Source organism: Anser brachyrhynchus (assembly GCF_964034855.1).
Source record: "Anser brachyrhynchus genome assembly, chromosome: 10".
Lineage (NCBI taxonomy): Eukaryota > Metazoa > Chordata > Aves > Anseriformes > Anatidae > Anser > Anser brachyrhynchus.
In genome coordinates this window covers 6,264,800-6,285,556 of record NC_137705.1, presented here as the reverse complement: position 1 = coordinate 6,285,556, position 20,757 = coordinate 6,264,800, and the positions used below count along the sequence as shown (strand labels likewise).

The 20,757-nt window shown below is 49.2% G+C and overlaps 1 long non-coding RNA gene across 1 annotated transcript; it reads left to right on the top strand.

Moving 5' to 3' along the window:
• Window positions 1-1,772: 1,772 nt before the first annotated feature.
• Window positions 1,773-14,552, top strand: LOC308200378. Its single transcript, XR_013955578.1, has 3 exons — window positions 1,773-6,972; window positions 10,156-10,195; window positions 10,505-14,552. It is a non-coding gene; the product is annotated as an uncharacterized lncRNA (long non-coding RNA).
• The last annotated feature ends 6,205 nt before the right edge of the window (window positions 14,553-20,757 follow it).

The following is a 20,757-nucleotide window of genomic DNA, read 5'->3' as shown; positions in this document are numbered from 1 at the left end:
CTGCAGGAGCAGGTGGAGACTCCTCTGCTGTAATAAAGGTGATTTCCAGCAATCACTAACAGCCCTGGCGTTTCTGGAAAGCTCTCACTGGGCTGAATACCGGCTGTTTCCAGGACTGTTTACACCCTCCCTGGGGTTCCTGCACACAGGATGGAAAGCCCTGTCCCAGGGTCAAGAAGCAGGTGGAGCGGGGCACGGGCTGCCTTCTCGTGTGGCGGCTCTGACAGCTGGGGCTTGAGAACGGGATTCCTCCCTGGCATGGAGCAGTATAGCTCAGAGGAACTCGGGTATCTGCTCGAAACACGCTGCCCCTAGTTCCCAAGCAGCAGCAAGAGCAGTTGGAGCTGCTCAGCTGAAGTCTTGCTTTCTAAGGGAGCAGCAGAAAGAGGATGGTGAAGGCAAGTCTGCTCGTGCTGCTCTCGGGGAGCGCAGCTCGGATCCTTCCCTCTGAGATTTAATTAATCGCTAATTTAGTCACGAGTCCCAGCCTCGCTCTTTCCGTGTGCTGGAAATGATTTTTCTGTAAGCTTTTTACCAGATTTCCTTTCCTAACCTAAATGCCACGAGAGCATTTGGGCTGTGCACCTGTTCCCAGCAGAAGCACTTCGCTCCACTTCCTAAACAGTAATTTAATATTGTGACAGCCCCCACGACGAGCGTGCATGTGTTCCTGTTACCAGCATGCATCTACTATCCATTACCCAAATTCTTTGAAAGGGTTATGCGGTATTTGTGTCCCAGTCCTGCACTGGAAGGAAGGGCCCTGTGCCGACAGTGCTGTGCTGGTGACCGACCAAGATGCTTGGTTCAGACTGAATCTTAGTAAAAAACTTCTATAATTTTGAAGGATTTGGGACTGGAGCCATACTAAGCAACAGAAAATAAAGAAAAAACAACTATAACTAAAACCCAAACCACAGTGAGAGGGAACGACAAGAATGTGAATGTCTGGGAAACCTCAGAAATATTAAAGAAATAAGATTAAGGAAGACATGAGACAATCCAAGAGATTATCCCATGTGTTGGGTGGGTCATCTTCTACCTAAGGAACGTGGTAATTCTCTTAGCTACACAGTGCAGGATCTTTTGTAAAAACCTGTCTAAAAAAGGGCTGGTATTGTGCAATTTGCGGTGTTCAAATAAGCAGTGGGAATTTTTCTGACAAGAAAAAAGGAAAACAAAATCTCACTGTTCTTTTGGATTTCCATGACTTCCTTTGGTTATTTATATAAACACCTCATAACGCTTTGTTTGACTGATATTCCTTGGCTGAGAGTCTCAGCACCTGCCACCTTGCAGGCAGGGCTCCTCTGCTGCGAGCTCACATTGCTGTTGAGGGCAGACCCTTACAACCCAGTGCTCCAGGGCCACGCACACCCAGCCTTCCCCTCTCAGCCTTCTTTCCTTTTTTTTTTTTTTTTTCAGGAAAACAGGGAGGATCAGCCAAGCCTGCAGCTCCAATATTCAAAGTAGCTGGCGCTTTTTGATTTCTTTTACATGCCTTCTGCTGCTGTGCTAAAAGTGGGTTTGCTTTGTGCGCAAATGCCTTTGTTTGCTTGAAACGGGCTTGCCCAGCCCTGAATAAATACTGCTTTGAAAACTCTCCTCGCAAAACCTGCGGCGGTGGGCATTAGAGAGAGAGCCTGAGCGGCTCGAAACTTCCCATAGCTATGCAGCGAGGAGAGCGCGGCTTTCATCTGACAGGCCGGTTAAGGATGGTTTGACCTCTCCTTTCCTTTACATGCTGGGAGCTAACTTCTCATGTAAGTGTCCAGCATAAATTCCTTTAATGCAAATTTCCTTGTCAAAACTACAAACAGACATTTGATCAAAGGTCAGCTCTCCTTTGTGTTCCTGTTTGATATAGAAATTTCTATTTCATCTTCGACTGTCATGGTCAGTTAAGGGAACTGTAGCCTGATGGGAAATTACTGATGCATTTCAGGTCCTCTCTCCAATGAGGCTTCCCACCTCCCCCCCCTTCATATCTTATGGGTGTTTTAATTTGAATATGTTTTCATTTTTTTAATGGAATAGTTAAATTAGCTTTGAAAATGTAGCAGTATGACACTGAAAATTGTCTGGTTATTAACTGAAGCTCAATTTACTGCTATTTGATACCCTGGGAGCTGATCAAATAATGATTATTCCCTTCCTGCAGGCTTTATTTCATGCTTAACTTGCGGATCTTTTTTTATGGGGCAGCGCCTAAAGAACAGGAATTGCAGCAAATGGAAGCTCTGGGAAAACTTTGTGGTTGTTTCTGGGGGCTCCTTGGCTCAGATGGACCAAGGAGAGCGTGGGGGTGCTCAGCAGAGGGGTGAGCGCTGCTGCCCCATCCTGCCCCTCCAGTGGGGGCTCAGCCCCCTGCGTGGGGATGCTGCAGAGAACTGGCCACACAGAGATTTGGGATGACACAGAAGACAGCTAGGGAATGGAAGCAAAGCCCTATTTCTATCTGCGTGACTTTCCCAGGAAATATTTTCTTCTTTTCACGAAGAAGCTCCTTGGTTTAACCATCTGCACCAGGCTGTTTGCTGCTCCAGTCCCTCCACCTGCCTGCGTCCTGAGTTAGGGTGCCAGTGCCCCATTAGCATTGCACCTGAGTCCCACAACAAGATGAACATCAGGGGCCTTCTGCAGGGGGATTTCATTTCCCAGCCATGGCCCCGGGGCCGAGGCTGCGGGGAGGTGACACAGTGACAGCCAGGGGCTTCCGGGCACTGTCCCTGCGTCACTTGCTCCAAATAGCAAAGGAGGCTCTTGCCAAAGCAGGGAACTGAACACAGCTCTTCCCACACCCCTGGCCAACATCCTAATCCCCATTCTTTGTCCTCCCACAATTTTTTGGAGCTCTTCACAGTGTGCAAAGTCAAGCCCATGTCTGTAGGGTGTGACACGGGCGTGCATCGCTGCTGGGCAGGCTGGGAGGCCTGGGAGCGGGCATCCAGGAGAAGAGCACTTAAGAAAAAACACTTCAGGAATATCCTTAAACTTAGCTTTAGTGCTGTCCCTCAGGAGAGATCCTTGAGCACCTCTCCTGCTGCAAATCTGTGCCCTGGATCTGTAATTGCTGGTGAATTGATTTAGCTGCTTTTAGTGCTAGGCAGTTCAGCTAGAAGCTGCGGCTTTCCAAACTGCTGACAGCAAAAGGGACTGTGATGAGTGAGTCCTTCTATTGGCATCACTTTAAATTTATACCTGGGCTTGTTGGCCTGATTATCTGCTGGATATAATTGTCTCCTGAGGGAATGGGAGGCCACGGACCCTCCCCTCTCGTGTTGTGGCCTGGGTCTCTCAGCATCCAGGAGTGGTGTCTGCCCGGTAACTTGCCCATGCCAAGGGAGATTGTCCTTTGCAGTGACAAGAGGCACGACATCTCCTTTGTCACTGATCTCTTTGAAATAAATCATTCTTTCATGTGTCGGAAACACTCCTCATAAATCAGGAGCGCATCAGCCCCGCTAGCCTGGCTCGCCCACAGACAGCAGGATGGGGTGAGTTCTCTGGGGCACCCAGGGCTTATTGATGCCCACAGCCAGCAGGTCCATGGGCCCCAGAGTAGGTCCCTGGTGCTCCCAGGACCTGACCCTTCCCCAGGATCCATGTTGGTGCACAAGGGGTAACTCCCGTGGAGAAATGCACATGTGGCTCTGGGCGACAGCCCTGCAAGCTCTCATGCTGGCAGCAAACGCACAGGAGCCTCTTCGCAGATCGCTGCCATCTATTTTGTTTTCCTGGGAGTTAAGTGGATGAAAATATGCACAGTGATGCATCACCGACAGGCGAAATCGCACGAGACATCTGCAGATGGTCACCTAATTAACGTCACTGATGTCCCCTGGCAGGGTCCAAAACGCCCAGCACTGTGGGGCAGCTGTGTATGGGGGGGTCTTGTAGGGAGGGAGGCAGAACTCGGTGCTGGTGCCGGGATCCCACAGCCTGGGGGGGTCTCGGGGAGCCCAGCACCCTGCTCAGCCCCCAGGTGCTGCCTCAAATCCAGGCTTTTGCAGTCCTGTGTCACACGTGCTGCTCTGGCAGCCTGGAGGCAGCAGCGCAGCGGCAAAGGGAGGAAAGCGGGTCTGAAAAGTCTCTTGGTCTGAAAAGGTCTTGGAGCTGGATGCTTGATGCTGGCCATTCTTTGCCAGGGAAGACTTTGTCCTTCCTCGGCATCTGGGCCCGAGCCTCCTCTCGTTCCCCCGGCCTGCTGCACTCACTTCTGCTGCCTGCACTCCTGCCGGGAGGGTGACAGTGACACCAGATGGCAGCAGTGGCCTTCGGATCCTAGCAGCTCCCAAGGAAGACGCAGACGAGGGTTTCTCAGCATCCCGGCTACTCCGAGGACAGCTTCCCTCTGTGCTTCCTCAGCAACCTGCCCATACGGGCTGTCAGAATGGAATCGTGCCCGGGGTCTGTATGCTGGAGTCCTTTGGTGTGTCAAAACGACACCCAGACTCCAACTTTAAAAGGCAAGAGAGAACGTTCATGTCTTGGGCTGTGCTTTAATTAATCATTTTTGTCACGGCTTTGGTGCTGCGCTGACAGGTGAAAGCAACAACTGGGATTTCTGAAGGTCGTGGGGATTTTGGGGTGCCTGGTTAAAGCAACTTCTAACTCCGATCACCCGCTTTCTGAGGCGCTCCCAGTTGATCGCTCAGGACTAGTGGCATCCCACATCTTTGACCCCCTGGTCTCAAGACGTTTTGGAAGACCTTGGACCGTGCTGGCTGCATCATTTATGTGCCATGGCATGAGTCCCATCACTGCCCCTGCTGCCTGGCCCTGCCCGCAATGTCCCCGGTGGAGCTGACATTAAGGCCCAGGCAGACAGAGACCAAAGGCTGGGCCAGGAGGCCTCAGGCTGTGGGGTTTGGTGGGCATTCACCTGGCAAACCTTTGCAGACAGAGACCATGGGGGATTTAAGGACAGGTTATGAACCATTATAACACACATCAGGGGAAATACTGTTTACTCCAACATTTATATATGTATTTTTAAATAAATCAGTTGGCGACAGTTATGTTAATTCTCTGGTCAGCAGTTTATTTTCTCACTTCAAATGACTGTGTTGTAGTGCTTCAATCTCCTAAATGTTTTTATTTTATTTTATTTTATTTTATTTTATTTTATTTTATTTTATTTTATTTTATTTTATTTTATTTTATTTTTAATCGTAATGCCTAAATATTTATTGATTTTTATATCAATTTGGGAGCTACCAATTTACCTGTTCACCACTGGGTCACTCCACAAATTATTAGTGTACTAACTGCAAACAGAAAACCAAATTCAAAACGCTTGAGTAATGTGTGTGTTTGGGCAGAGAGTGCCAGCAAGGAGCCAGAGCCCAGCTAAATCCCATTACAGGGGAGAGGCCGCATTTCTGATGGATAAAACTGGAGAAAGCAAAGTGATTACTGCCTGCAGTACCTTCTGTATTACTTTCTGCCCAGCCATGCTCACTTCTGAATGGTACAAATGCCCAAATAAAATGGCAGTATGTAATTTGTGGCACTCTTTAAAACAGTGAGCATTTTAAACAGCCTGGCAGTGAGAGTAATTTTGTTCAGCAGCGGAGATGGCCTATTTAGGTTAAATAAAGGAAATACTAAAAACAGGCCAGGATTCCAGCTAATGACCTTTTTCTCTCTTATATACAAATAACTGCATTTTAACCTCTCTGCTACTCGAGCTGCCCTGGCTTGCAATCAGAAATAAACCATTTCAGCTTAATTTACACAGGGCAGTGACATGGCAAGTCGCAGGACAGGAGGTCTGGGTTCAGCTCTTTCTCTCTACCTGTGCCTAGCAGCTTAGGCAAGCTCAAAATCTAAGCAAAACCTCGAGTCAGGAAAATTTCAGAAACTCCAGTAGCTGTGGATAATGGACTTAGTTTCTTTATCACCCTCCGCTGCCCCTGTGCAAACCACTGTTCTGAAATTTGGAGAAGCCAGAATGGCTGCCTTTAGAAGTGTTACGCTAAAGCTGGGAGCACAAAGCTCCTTCAGAAAGGACTGGTAGCATCTCGTACATACTAACATCTTGAAAACCTGATGAAGCTCCTTAGATACCCCTGCCACAGAAATAATTTCCCATCTAGAGCAGAGACCCCATCGTGCAGACAGTCAGAGTGGGCTAGGCCCTGCTCTCAAGTTACCAGCACCTATGACCAGCTGCATAACCTGAAAACAACTGGCAGCACATGAACAAAATTGTGGGTGTTCGCATCTCCAACAGGAGCATGTGCTAGCTTTGGATAGCAATAGCATTCAGGCTTTGCAGCTTGGGATGCTAAGAAGGTGCTGCAGCATATTGCCTTGTAATAACATGAAGCGAAAGCTCAGCAGAAAGGCTGTGAACCAGATAAGATTGATTAAACAATTTCTAACCAACGGGGTTGCACATAAAAATTTTATTAAAACCTCAAGTGCTAAATTTATTTCCTGGGTCTGTCACCGCTATTTTTTTTTATTCAGTAGTGATAATTACTACATTAGAAATTAAATGAACCTCATATACTACATCTTTCAGACCTCCTAGGAGAGTTGTGAAAGTGATTTAGGGAAGTGAATTTGCTATTGTGCCTAATCAAGTTACAGTAATTGTCACCTATAATTTTAACTTGACTGCTATGTGTTTAATTGGGAACTTTACCTTTGGATTTTTGTAACTGAGCTTCTCTGTGAGTGTTTTTCTACTTTCCAGCCCCTCCCCAAAGCCACTGACGGAAAACAAATCATTGCATACAGCTGCGCGGTTAATGGTATTGCCATTTGCTACCACACTGGCTCCTTCATTAACCTGATGAGTTGCAGCATCAGGTGATTTTCCTTGTGAGACTATCAATGAGTTGTCTCCCCTGAGATTATATTCACAGCTGTGTAGATGTATTAAAGGTATTAAAGGGGGGCTTCCTGCCTCTAGAAGTTCCTGATGCTAGTGTTGCAGCACTCTGTGAATCATAAAATAAGGTAAGTCCTAGAAGTACTCTTTGCAGGTTGGGGTAAAGGCTAGTTCCTTGCAGAGCTACTACTGTGTACCAAAATCTCTGTGACTGTTTCTAGGGGTGCTGACTTCAGCAGCATGGAGCTGGGCTGGTATGTCTCTGTGTGGCCCTGGTTCTGCAGGTGCTTGGCTGGAGATACCTTCAGGGACTCACTGTCCTCCTCTCTACCTTGTGCTTCTAAGATGCTGAGTCAGGTGCAGCCACTTCTTTTTTTTTTTTTAAAGAAGTTTACTAATGAATTCCTGATCCTGATTCCTCAAATAAGGCCGTGTGTGTTTCCATAATGAACTCTGTAGAGCACCAAACAGCCCAGCAGGCCAGAGGCTTTACAAAATGGCTGCAGAGGATCTGTAGGCGAGTGGCAAAGACATAGGGGAACCAAAGGTATCCCAGTGCCCCTCAGCAAGCCCCCAGCTTGGAAGCTAGCTCAATGGTAGACACATGGAGGCTACTGAGGCCTTCCCTCCTCCCAACTGCACACAGCAACTTTAACCCACAGGTTCCCTTCTGGGGTCTCAGTTCTGGGCAATCGCTCTTGGACAGGCTCTCAGGGTGGCCGCAGGCCTGTGTGCTCCCCGTTCCCTTGTCTTGCTAAAGAGGTGTGTCGTATACACACTATATTTCCCTTTCAAGCTTTCCCAGGGCCCTGGTGACCTTGGGTGCCCATAACAAGCACACTGCAAACTGCAGTGAGGTGGTGCTGATGAGGCACTGCATCCTGGCCTACTCTGCCTGCCTTGGAGTTCCCCGAACTGTTGCATATCTACATCGTTGGGTTTAGCAGGGCCAAAGTTTGGCCTGTCCCACTGATATTCTGCTCTTTAAACGCTTCTATAGCATGGCCAGGCATTGGGTATGTTTATTCCAACCTGGCTGTCTACAGCAGTAACCCAGAAAGTAATTGGGGTAGACTTTGGCCTACAAGGAGTCAAAGTTTCTTCTGCATTTAGGGAAGGTGGTGATGGTTATGACTGTGGAAACTCTAAATGGGTTCTTCTGATGTTTTAATCTTCAATACTCCTGGGTGTTTAGCCAGTATTAGATTGAAGAATGGGACTGTTTTTGACCATATCTATACAAAATAAAGTAATACTTCTCCTACTGGAGTAGCATAGTGTATATAAAACCTGTTTAATTTAGATTGGGATTGAGCCCTTCATTTTTGGAGAGTTAAGTTACATCTCCTTACAGATCAGGAAGGATATATTATGTTAATGCAATTAAAGGAGATTATTTGAATTTATCACTGTAGCATTCACAGAATTGATTTTGCTTGTGTGGCTTTGAGCTCATGTTCTGAAGCAATGTATGTAGAATAGCGGTAACCCAGTCCCTGAATAATTCATGGTGTTTGTTAGCCACTTTTTAAGTCTTTCTGCTTAACAGCAAAGATTAGCATTTTTGTTGCCTTTTTTATCAAAGGCTTGGTGTTGGGGGAAGGGAGAGTGTCTTTTTTTTAAGCTTACTTTAAACAGTTCCCCAGACTTTCGGTATACAACTTCGCTACTTAAATTGGGATATTTTGGCCTAAGAAGTATTTTAGCTACTTCTTAGGCCTGCTTTATTATACCGTTTCCTAGTAAATCATGAATAAGTTGAAAGGCTATAGAGCTTTTTTCTAAATTCTCAAAGGTCTTTTTACTACCAAATTTGTTTTCATCCTATATTATTTACTATCTCTAATCAACTCTTCTGGTTCCTGTCTGCAAGTGTGGGAAGGTTTGGCAGGTAATGTGCAGCAGCACAGGGAGTTTGAAAGATCCTGGCCTTGAAATGAATATTGTCGGTTAGAAATTGGACTGCATTCATTACCTGCTGGAGTCCTCCTGAGCTTTGCCTTCAGGATGGGATGTTTCACTGGTGTAAAACAGCAAAACTCTGTTATGGCTCTGAAATGATGCTGAAGTGCACAGCTGCAGATCAGAAATACTTAGCCTCAAAATCAACAGAATAGTGGTAAAAGCTGAAGGTCTGGCTCAGAGCAGAGTGAGATGGGAATGCTAACCTTGGAAGATGCAGGGCTGGGGCTTTTTTTTATGCTATGATCTCTGGGCAATGCAAAGCAGCAACAGTTTTTGGAGAGGGGAGAAAAAAAAAACCACAGAGTTGCATTAGAGATACGAAACAATGCATAAAAGTTGTTCAAGTTATCAAACTGCAGTGCTGGTATGGTGAATAGAGATCAGACACATTAGCCAGGCAAAGTTTCTAAAGGGAAACAATTTTTTATTAGAGCAGCTAATTTACTGGACAACCATCCTTGCAGCAGCTTTGTGAAGATGGGCAAGCTATAGGTTGGAACTCACTGGTGTATGTGTGTGAGCTTCATTAAAAGTATTATAAAAAGACAGGATATAGCCTTGGATATAACATGGTATCTCTCTGAATGCAGTCTGCAAAAAGCAACCTGTTTTCTGCTGGAATTCTAACACAACCCAGAAGTTCACCTTGAAGTTTACATGTCATTATGACCAACTACCTGCCTGCCCACCCTGCTGTGAAGTAGGCTGGTAGAAAAGTGTAGATAAGACTGAATGTGAACAACAGCAGCTATTGAGCACTGAAAAAACTGTAGGTAAAACTGATGAGAGCCTCTGAAGGGTATATGTAGGCACAGTCACGATCCCTAAAAGCACGGTGTGACATTAATACAGGAACTGCTGAGTAGATCCATCTAGTGTCACTAAAAAGTAAGCCCAGTGAAGGGAAAGATCCTTCTGACTCTCTTCTGAGACATGGAAATGTATAGATATCTTCAGGATCATTCCCTCCATGTCACCTCGCTGACAGGATGACAGCAGGAGGTAGCCCACTGACACCAGCCTGGCACCCTGCCTGGTAGCTCCTCTCCAAGAGGACATGGAATTGGTGACATGGCTCTTTGACTGCCTGGGGATCCATACCAGCCCCTTGTGTCTGAGTGAACTAAAATCACTGGCATGCAGCAGCAGCCAAGTCCTGTTGGCAAGAGCTTCACTGAAGGGGAGGATGTTTGGGCTGTTGTGCTGACAGATTTAACAGAAATGTTGATGTATGCAGAGAGCTCTATGGACTTATTTGGTGAAGGAGAGGCTGGAATGAGATCACTGCTGTAGGAAACACATTCTGTCTCTGCAAGGCATTGCTGCTCTGTTATTTTGTCTTTCAGAGTGAAAGAAAATGCACTGAATCCTCCTCTGACATACCAGGTGAGGTCTGGCAGGGGACGGGGTGACAAAGTTGATGTATGGCCACAGCTGTTTGAATGTGGAGCACTGCAGCGTAACCTTCACAGCTTCCCGTTGCCCTTAGAGTTGGCTTATCTCCTCTTTGTCATTGTTACTTTTTCCCCTTCTTTATTCCTTAACATTTAAGAAACAAAACAAGGGATCTTCTGGGGGAACACAAACCACTTTTGAAAGACTTAAATCCCAGACTTTGTAATGTGAACTTTTCCAGTCAAGCTAATTTTCCAAAATGATGGCACTGATTTTTTTCTTTGTTTACTGATATTCCAGCCTCTTCTCCTGGAACTGCAGCTCATTCAGTTGGGCACACTTGCCAAGAGCCAGTCCACATCTTGCATATTGACGTGCTGTTGAAATGACAGCTCCAGCTTTCACACGCCGGTGCACTGTAGTCGCTGGGGAGTTTTCCTGTTCCTGTTCCACTATTAGGTTTCAAACCTCCCTGCTGAGTAGCTGTCCTTAAGTCACATCAGGTAAGCTTAGCTATGCATTGAATTCAGAGAGTGGAACTAATCCCACACTCCAGCTTTAGACAGAGGAGAACAATGAGGCAGGGAGCTGAGTCTGGCCTCTGTCTGCAAGGTAAGGTTTTTGTATATTAAAGGAAACAGATGCACAATAATTACAAACATGTCTGTTGTATCTACTTCCAGGTCTACCCCTGTTTAGCCAAATGCCTGTATAGTAGAGGCAAATTATAAGCATGTACAATAGATAGTGTAGTAAATATATTTACATTATGTCTATATATGTGTGCATGTCTTGGTTCATTACTCTTGACTGGAAGCCTGTAATGCCAGGATCATTAATCTGCATATAAACTCTGTAGAAACTACATAAGACAATATTACCATTAGCAGACAGAACCAAACCTCTGCAAATGCATGCTTTCACTTTCCCAAGCGTTGGTATTTTTGTCACTGAAAGAATTAAGTTGTGCCCCAGAGTTTGCTCTCCACTGTTCAGTGGAGAAGTGACTGTATTTTAACGAATTTTATCCCAGCACTCCCTTTGCCTCAAAAGGACATTTCTTGACTATGGTAGAATTGGATTTAGAACTTTTCATGATAAAAAGATGAATCTTTATTTGGATCTGAACTCTTACAATCCTTATTTATAAAGATCTGAATCTTTTATCTGTAGTGAACAGATATGCTAGCTGCTAAAAAATTGTACTTAATTGTCTTATCAGATCCCTGAAGAACACTTGCTATTTTGTTTGGCAAATAAAGGAAAACTAATTTTCCATAGCTTGAAGTATAAAGAGAATGGTGAATAAGAGATTGTCCTGAGATCTTGCCTTAGCAGTGCATGCTAGAAATGAGAATGGTCTCTGAGAAGAGGCATTACAATTACTTTTCTTTTTTGTGTTTATACTGCTAATATCAGTATAAGAACTGAGCTCTGAGTGTCCTCCCTGCCTCTGACAAGCAAGCACGATGCATCTGAAAAAAGTAATGAACACCGTAACTGATGCTCCTTGCCCTTCAATTCCATGCTGCTTGCATGGCCGACAAGCTTTGCCTTTTGGTGTGCATGGGGCAGTAGGAGCGGTGCTCCACCAGCAGGTGGAGGAATGTTATTAAAGCCAGACCTTGGAAGGGACTAGTGAGGCTGTTGATGGCCTGAAGACCCTGCAAGGAACTGACCATACCTTTACACCTTTTTTAGTGAGGGATCCTCTGGGGTGAATAGTTTGACCTTTGAGATAAGGCCTCAAAAGAAGAGCTTCCCATTCCCTCATATACCAGGTCAACATCTTTGCTTGTGGGTTATGCACTCTCTTGGAAGACCTTACTAGCTACTTTCTTTACTGAAATGATGGATTTTGCAAGTGTCTTTCACAATGTGCTGTAAGTTAAATTGGCCATACTATCTCCAAGAAGTAGCTAATTCTAAATTGCTGACCTCTCATTTTTTTCTTACGTTCCTCTAAGGAGGACAGTGAGAAAACTCATCTGGCTGCAACATGAAAATAATGGGCTGAAGCCTGGATGAGTGCTGCAAATGGAACAAGGGGCTGGCAATTCATGTGTTGCAGCCCAGCATGGTCCCATCTGAGTCTGATTAATAAGAATCCTGGCTTTCAACTCCAATGTGGCCTTGGGTAACTTCTTAGGTTAATATAAAAAAAGATGAAATGTGAATGGATGTTATGGCAGGATAAGCCTAGGAAAGCTCCATAGTCAAGATACGGTGATAGTGTTATTCTTAAATAGTCACCTTGGAAACCCTGGAAGCCCACCCCCAGTAGCGGAAAAAGTGAACGCCCTGCTAGCTGCAAGTATCATGCAAACCATTTTATCTTTCCTATTTTTGCTAGGAAAGCCCTTTATTCTGCTAGGTAAAAGAGTAGGCATGTTGTCACAGCACAGCTAAATCCCACAGCTTATTACCATGCAATATATGAGCTTAGAGGATATGAAAGTGTTCCATCCAAGAGGATATGAAAGTGGTCTGTCCGGAGAGAGTTCAAGGCCTTTTGTATAAAGAACACAGTTCCAGGCTTTAAAGCTGTAGTGTGTGTCAGGATTTCAAAAAAGGCAGTTCTCAAAAAAGGCATTTTAAACTGATAATTATTTCCCATAGACCATCAAGACAAGCTGTAGAGGTGAAATAAAGACCCTAAAAAACTCTGTTTAGAAGGCCGCCTCTGCTCCTTCAGAGATGCAGTGGCAGGGTGTGTGGGGACAGTCTAACTAGGGTTAAAGTTTCCCTAACCCAGGGACCCAGGCTTGACCACTGAAGCTTTTGGAGCCAGGTTAAAGCTGTGGAAGACTTGAGCTCCTCAGGTTCACACTATGACTGCAGGTAGACATTCTTACCTAACAAAAAAAAAGAGCTACAGTAAGCAAAACCTACATGACTGTGTTTTGGGAGGGTGGTGGCGAAACAGTGGGGGAAACCCCATTGTTCACCTGACTATTATAGATAAAAGAATGATTCATCCTCATTTCATATGTTCTAACAGTACTTGAGTAATTTTTAGGAATTGACCTGCTCTCTAATTTATTCTGTTGCACAGATTTAAGAGGCAATAACATTGTTATTAATACGTAACTGTTAAATACACTTTACAGTCAATACCGGAATAGGCATGCTCCCTGGACCTCATCCTAGTGTCCCTCTAGTCAATAAAGTATTGACTACAATGAGAAAAGGATCTAAATCCACAAATGGAAAAATTGCTAGTGCCAAGAAATAGGTAAACTGAAGTTTTCAGTCATATATTGCGTGGATTCAATTTTAAATATAAGTTATGCAGCTGAACTTGGATAGGCCAAGTAAGATGATAGTAGATAATGAGACATCTGCATTACAGCATGTTATTCAGAAAACCTAATACCATGCATTAAACTGATTTCTTTATGAAAACTGATACAATGAGCTTATTTATCTATTAAAAATATATATCATACAGGGGGATTTTTAAATAAATACTCTCCGTTACCCTTTCAAGGATGTTAGGGTTATTCACTGTTGTTACATTCCCCTATTGACTGGCTGAGTCTTTAACACCAAACAACCCCAGTAGCAGGTTTTTTTACAGCAACAGGCCTTGAAGTTATGATAGTAACTCCAGTATATTAAACTACGAATATTATTTAGGTTGAAAGTATGATGAGATGCATTCCTTCCAGTTGTGGCTCCAGGGGTTGTTTTTTCCATATTCAAATTCTTTTAAAAACAAAAATTACTGGAGAGAGAGGAAAGAACTGGAAGAAAAAAAAAGGAAGCTTTGAGTGATTATTGCTGAATAGCCCAGGGATATAGGATGGCTTTGAGTGATGCCATTTTACTGTACTTTGCCTTAAAACAAACAAGTGTGGTTGCAGCTCTGCCACCTCCCCCAGGTAGGAAGGAAAACTAACTTGTTCAACCTTCTCTGTTTGTTCCAGACAGAAGAGGCAGTTTAATTTCTGCTCTCTGCTTTCCCTAGCCATTTGCAGTCTTAGGGGAGTGCCCATATGTTTCCTACTGCTGAATTGTTTATATTGTCACATTAAAGACCCATCTCTTAATTGATGGAGCTGGCCAGGCTCTCAGTGACCAAATTTGTTGGATACCCATACGGGTTTTTCCATGCAAGCTGCAGAGCTTTTGTAACAGGCATACACATAGGAGTGAAAATGGAGGGAGGAGAGAGAGGGCCCCAAGAAGTCATTCCATCTCTCTGTCACCACTTCTACCACTGTGGGGCCCTGTTCGGCCCGGGGCCCTGTTCGGCCCGGGGCCCTGTTCGGCCCGGGGCCCTGTTCGGCCCGGGGCCCTGTTCGGCCCGGGGCCCTGTTCGGCCCGGGGCCCTGTTCGGCCCGGGGCCCTGTTCGGCCCGGGGCCCTGTTCGGCCCGGGGCCCTGTTCGGCCCGGGGCCCTGTTCGGCCCGGGGCCCTGTTCGGCCCGGGGCCCTGTTCGGCCCGGGGCCCTGTTCGGCCCGGGGCCCTGTTCGGCCCGGGGCCCTGTTCGGCCCGGGGCCCTGTTCGGCCCGGGGCCCTGTTCGGCCCGGGGCCCTGTTCGGCCCGGGGCCCTGTTCGGCCCGGGGCCCTGTTCGGCCCGGGGCCCTGTTCGGCCCGGGGCCCTGTTCGGCCCGGGGCCCTGTTCGGCCCGGGGCCCTGTTCGGCCCGGGGCCCTGTTCGGCCCGGGGCCCTGTTCGGCCCGGGGCCCTGTTCGGCCCGGGGCCCTGTTCGGCCCGGGGCCCTGTTCGGCCCGGGGCCCTGTTCGGCCCGGGGCCCTGTTCGGCCCGGGGCCCTGTTCGGCCCGGGGCCCTGTTCGGCCCGGGGCCCTGTTCGGCCCGGGGCCCTGTTCGGCCCGGGGCCCTGTTCGGCCCGGGGCCCTGTTCGGCCCGGGGCCCTGTTCGGCCCGGGGCCCTGTTCGGCCCGGGGCCCTGTTCGGCCCGGGGCCCTGTTCGGCCCGGGGCCCTGTTCGGCCCGGGGCCCTGTTCGGCCCGGGGCCCTGTTCGGCCCGGGGCCCTGTTCGGCCCGGGGCCCTGTTCGGCCCGGGGCCCTGTTCGGCCCGGGGCCCTGTTCGGCCCGGGGCCCTGTTCGGCCCGGGGCCCTGTTCGGCCCGGGGCCCTGTTCGGCCCGGGGCCCTGTTCGGCCCGGGGCCCTGTTCGGCCCGGGGCCCTGTTCGGCCCGGGGCCCTGTTCGGCCCGGGGCCCTGTTCGGCCCGGGGCCCTGTTCGGCCCGGGGCCCTGTTCGGCCCGGGGCCCTGTTCGGCCCGGGGCCCTGTTCGGCCCGGGGCCCTGTTCGGCCCGGGGCCCTGTTCGGCCCGGGGCCCTGTTCGGCCCGGGGCCCTGTTCGGCCCGGGGCCCTGTTCGGCCCGGGGCCCTGTTCGGCCCGGGGCCCTGTTCGGCCCGGGGCCCTGTTCGGCCCGGGGCCCTGTTCGGCCCGGGGCCCTGTTCGGCCCGGGGCCCTGTTCGGCCCGGGGCCCTGTTCGGCCCGGGGCCCTGTTCGGCCCGGGGCCCTGTTCGGCCCGGGGCCCTGTTCGGCCCGGGGCCCTGTTCGGCCCGGGGCCCTGTTCGGCCCGGGGCCCTGTTCGGCCCGGGGCCCTGTTCGGCCCGGGGCCCTGTTCGGCCCGGGGCCCTGTTCGGCCCGGGGCCCTGTTCGGCCCGGGGCCCTGTTCGGCCCGGGGCCCTGTTCGGCCCGGGGCCCTGTTCGGCCCGGGGCCCTGTTCGGCCCGGGGCCCTGTTCGGCCCGGGGCCCTGTTCGGCCCGGGGCCCTGTTCGGCCCGGGGCCCTGTTCGGCCCGGGGCCCTGTTCGGCCCGGGGCCCTGTTCGGCCCGGGGCCCTGTTCGGCCCGGGGCCCTGTTCGGCCCGGGGCCCTGTTCGGCCCGGGGCCCTGTTCGGCCCGGGGCCCTGTTCGGCCCGGGGCCCTGTTCGGCCCGGGGCCCTGTTCGGCCCGGGGCCCTGTTCGGCCCGGGGCCCTGTTCGGCCCGGGGCCCTGTTCGGCCCGGGGCCCTGTTCGGCCCGGGGCCCTGTTCGGCCCGGGGCCCTGTTCGGCCCGGGGCCCTGTTCGGCCCGGGGCCCTGTTCGGCCCGGGGCCCTGTTCGGCCCGGGGCCCTGTTCGGCCCGGGGCCCTGTTCGGCCCGGGGCCCTGTTCGGCCCGGGGCCCTGTTCGGCCCGGGGCCCTGTTCGGCCCGGGGCCCTGTTCGGCCCGGGGCCCTGTTCGGCCCGGGGCCCTGTTCGGCCCGGGGCCCTGTTCGGCCCGGGGCCCTGTTCGGCCCGGGGCCCTGTTCGGCCCGGGGCCCTGTTCGGCCCGGGGCCCTGTTCGGCCCGGGGCCCTGTTCGGCCCGGGGCCCTGTTCGGCCCGGGGCCCTGTTCGGCCCGGGGCCCTGTTCGGCCCGGGGCCCTGTTCGGCCCGGGGCCCTGTTCGGCCCGGGGCCCTGTTCGGCCCGGGGCCCTGTTCGGCCCGGGGCCCTGTTCGGCCCGGGGCCCTGTTCGGCCCGGGGCCCTGTTCGGCCCGGGGCCCTGTTCGGCCCGGGGCCCTGTTCGGCCCGGGGCCCTGTTCGGCCCGGGGCCCTGTTCGGCCCGGGGCCCTGTTCGGCCCGGGGCCCTGTTCGGCCCGGGGCCCTGTTCGGCCCGGGGCCCTGTTCGGCCCGGGGCCCTGTTCGGCCCGGGGCCCTGTTCGGCCCGGGGCCCTGTTCGGCCCGGGGCCCTGTTCGGCCCGGGGCCCTGTTCGGCCCGGGGCCCTGTTCGGCCCGGGGCCCTGTTCGGCCCGGGGCCCTGTTCGGCCCGGGGCCCTGTTCGGCCCGGGGCCCTGTTCGGCCCGGGGCCCTGTTCGGCCCGGGGCCCTGTTCGGCCCGGGGCCCTGTTCGGCCCGGGGCCCTGTTCGGCCCGGGGCCCTGTTCGGCCCGGGGCCCTGTTCGGCCCGGGGCCCTGTTCGGCCCGGGGCCCTGTTCGGCCCGGGGCCCTGTTCGGCCCGGGGCCCTGTTCGGCCCGGGGCCCTGTTCGGCCCGGGGCCCTGTTCGGCCCGGGGCCCTGTTCGGCCCGGGGCCCTGTTCGGCCCGGGGCCCTGTTCGGCCCGGGGCCCTGTTCGGCCCGGGGCCCTGTTCGGCCCGACACGGCCAGAAGGGGTTGGTGATGAGATAAAACTGCTTGCTGAAATGTGGTCCCGGAGATGAGCCCAGAAAGGTGCCTGTCCTGCTTCAGAAAGGGCACGCTGCCCTTTACGTGCCATTTGGTTTGGGCAGTGGCCACAAAGCCCTGGGGATGATCGTGTTCACTGGCAAAAGGTGTTATCAGACAGCCCAGGTATGGTATGCAACGTTTGTTCCAAATGGTTGGGAGGCCAGTTCTTTTTTAATTAGTGCTTTTAAATGCGTCTCTTAGGAATAAGAGATTACATGTGCACAGATGTGACTTCCTGTCTAACGTGACAGGACTACTTTACCTGCAAAGAGGCTAGAGCCAACTTGCTCTTGGTGAATGCCCTGGTAGTGCCACGCTTTCTGCTGGCAGCCAGGGCTCTTCTTCAAGCCCGTGTAGCGCAGCCACAAGCAGCTCAACGGTTCTGGCACTTTATAGAGGGAGCATCACGAAAATGTCATTAGAGAGTTGACAAATTGGAACTGGACTCATATTCTGAATCTGCTGTAATCCAACCAGGACGGGTCCCATTGAGATCATTGTTGGGTTGTCTGATGAAAAATGAGTTTTCATTGGGACCAAACTCACTGAATCTACTTCTTTTTTTTCTGTCCCCTGTGCAGAGCAGATCTAGTAGAGTATGGGTTTCTCATCTCTGCACAGGTAGCGAAGCCTTGCAAAACTTTGTGGTGGCAGTGGACGTATGGCTATTTCGTTCTGAAATGATCGCTCCTGATTAAATCGCTGCCACATCACCTAATCACCACCAGTCACACAGATTTTTTGGTAGCTGTTGGGAGTTGCTGAAAACAGTAGGGCCTGGCATTCTGAGATTGAGGAGGGATTAGCTGTGTGATTTCAGTCATCCTGAAGAGAAAGGTTAAACGCTTTGGGAGGAGGAAGTGCATGTGTGCGCGCATGTATCTTCCAAAACAACAGATGGTTTCAATAAAGTTGCTCCTGCTGCTAGGAAGTGGCACTTCTTGACATTAGCAGAGCCATATCTCATCAGGGTTCTTGTTTCTACCAGCCTGTCTCAGCGAGGCCAAATCCACTGTACGGTATGGGGTAATCAGAAAAGACACTCCAGTATCTGCCCCATTAATTGCCCCCTGCCAGTCTTCGCTCTGTTCTGATGTAAAGCCCACTGTGCTCAGTGTGGTATGATCAATCGGCTTTGAAGGGCAACTTCCTCTAATGATCTGCAATTCCCCCTACTTAAACTGCAGCAAGAAGTGTCTTTTTAAAGATTCTGCAAGAAATGTGTTATTTCTTGGAACCGCTAAATAAAAAACTCTCTGCTTCAATCAATGTATCGATGTATTAAATTATTGTGCAACTAAATTAATGTGCCCCTTGGTGAAAGAACTGCAGAAAATGAGCAGTGTTTTATGCATTAAAGACAAATTGGTAAAAGATTGTTTTCCAAGGTTAGATTGTTCCTCAGTGAATATCAAGATTTTTCCAATTAAAATATGAGGGTTTTTCAGAGTGCGGTTGTATCGGCTGCATTACTTCTCACAGATTCACGGTACAAATTAACATGTACAAATAGCTGAGCAATTGTCAACATTAGTAACTGACATATTTTGAAGATGGCATGTGATATTATTCATTTTTACTAGGATTGTATTTAAATTCTATAGTTGAACAATTTTGCTGACAGTTGGCTTTTTTTTTAATTGAAGACACTTACGAAAAAGCGACTGTTCAAAATGTTGCTGTGAAAACTAAAAAGTCTTGTCAAGCTTTTGCAAACCCTGTTTTTCTTTGCTTGGACTGTGTTGTGTGTGTGAGGGGAGGCTGGCCCTTCCTCTCGTGATATCCTCCGCCTTTCATTGAAAAGCACCATATGGGGAGGGCCAAGAAAAAAGTCGAGGAGGATGCAGTGACATCTTTCTAAAATTTTGAACTAACAATGACATAAAATAAATGTACGAATAAAAATCTATTCATATGGATTGAAAGTTGTATTCTTTTAAAGCTGCTCGAATCCATGTTTTTCTTTAAATTTTGGTCCAGTTATATGTATTGTCTTCACTTTGCCTGCAGGAGAAAAAAATGACAAATCTTGCCCAATATTGTCTAACAATAACTGGATCCACAAAACTGCTCTCTGCATCACCTCTTGTGCAGCGGGAACACTGGTTTGGGCAGGTCACCGTCAGATGACCCAACCTAATAATTTGCTGAAGATGTGATGTTTTCTTGGTACTTATATTGATGGTAGATGAACCAAAACTTTCTAATTAATTTATTCTGTAGATGTAATGAAGAAGGGACAAGTTTTCAATAACTTCCTTGTTCAGTTAAACTTTTTTTTTTTTTCTTGGTACCTTCTAAGTTCTCAAATATCTGAAAAAGTGTATATTTTGTTCATTTTCTCCTGAAACTTTTTTCTTTCCCTCTTTTCTTGCTTGGGCTCATGACAAAGACATTCTTTATTCTGAAGGCAAGAATCCCAGAACAAGCAGTGCCAGCTCTGGGTTCACAGAGAGGGCAATGTTTCTAATCACTTATAAAAACCAGACTTGGACTCTGTGCTCCTTCTTAGTCAATACGATTTAATCTTTTTTTTTTTTTTTGAATCTTTGGAATATCAAATGGGAAGCAACACTTTCTCCACCACGAGCTTTCAGCTGTATGTTTTCAAGAGGTACCTGCAAGAATGATAAATTAGGTGTGAAATTGAAGTAGAAATGAAAGTCTAGCCCCTCAATGTCCAGGACACTTTGTATTCTTGCAAAATCTTAAATGCTATCATCAGTCTTAATTGATTGCTGGACAGAAGAACTAAAACCAATGAAGCAAAAACACCTTGCAAAAAATACTACAATAGCAATAAAGGAATTTATATCAATATATCTTAAAGAGCTTCCCAACTCCCCATTGTCTCCTGGGGAGCCAAAATCTATTCAATCAAATGATCTGATCAACAGCATGCAGTAAATTTGTGTGAGCACTAAGGGAAAACTCCAAATTTCAGACTTAGAGTTCTACTTTTGAATCCCAGGCCTGTCTTGCTTCCCAGGCAAAACACAGAAGAAAGAAAGAAAGAAAGAGATGCAGCAGAAATAAAGGGAGCTGGAACTCACTTAGCATCCTGTAACTTCTGAAAGAACTGGTTCTAATATTTGTGTGCAATGTAAACGCTGTTTATAAAATCTAGATTTCTGAGCAATTTGCATGGCAACATGCTTCTCTTTTTGCACTTCAGAAAGCCAGCAAATAATATTCAGACCTGGGTGAAAAAGCCTGGCCCCTGAATTCCCATGGGTGTGCCAGGGAGTGCTAATGAAAGTTTCCAGAGAGGGGAGCGGATGATGGTGTAAACACACTTGAGAAAGACTTCAGACTAAGAGGTAATGCTGATATCAATGCCTCTTAAAGATTATTTAAGCGTATTTTTATGGCAATTTATTTCCTTCAGCAGAAACCTTAC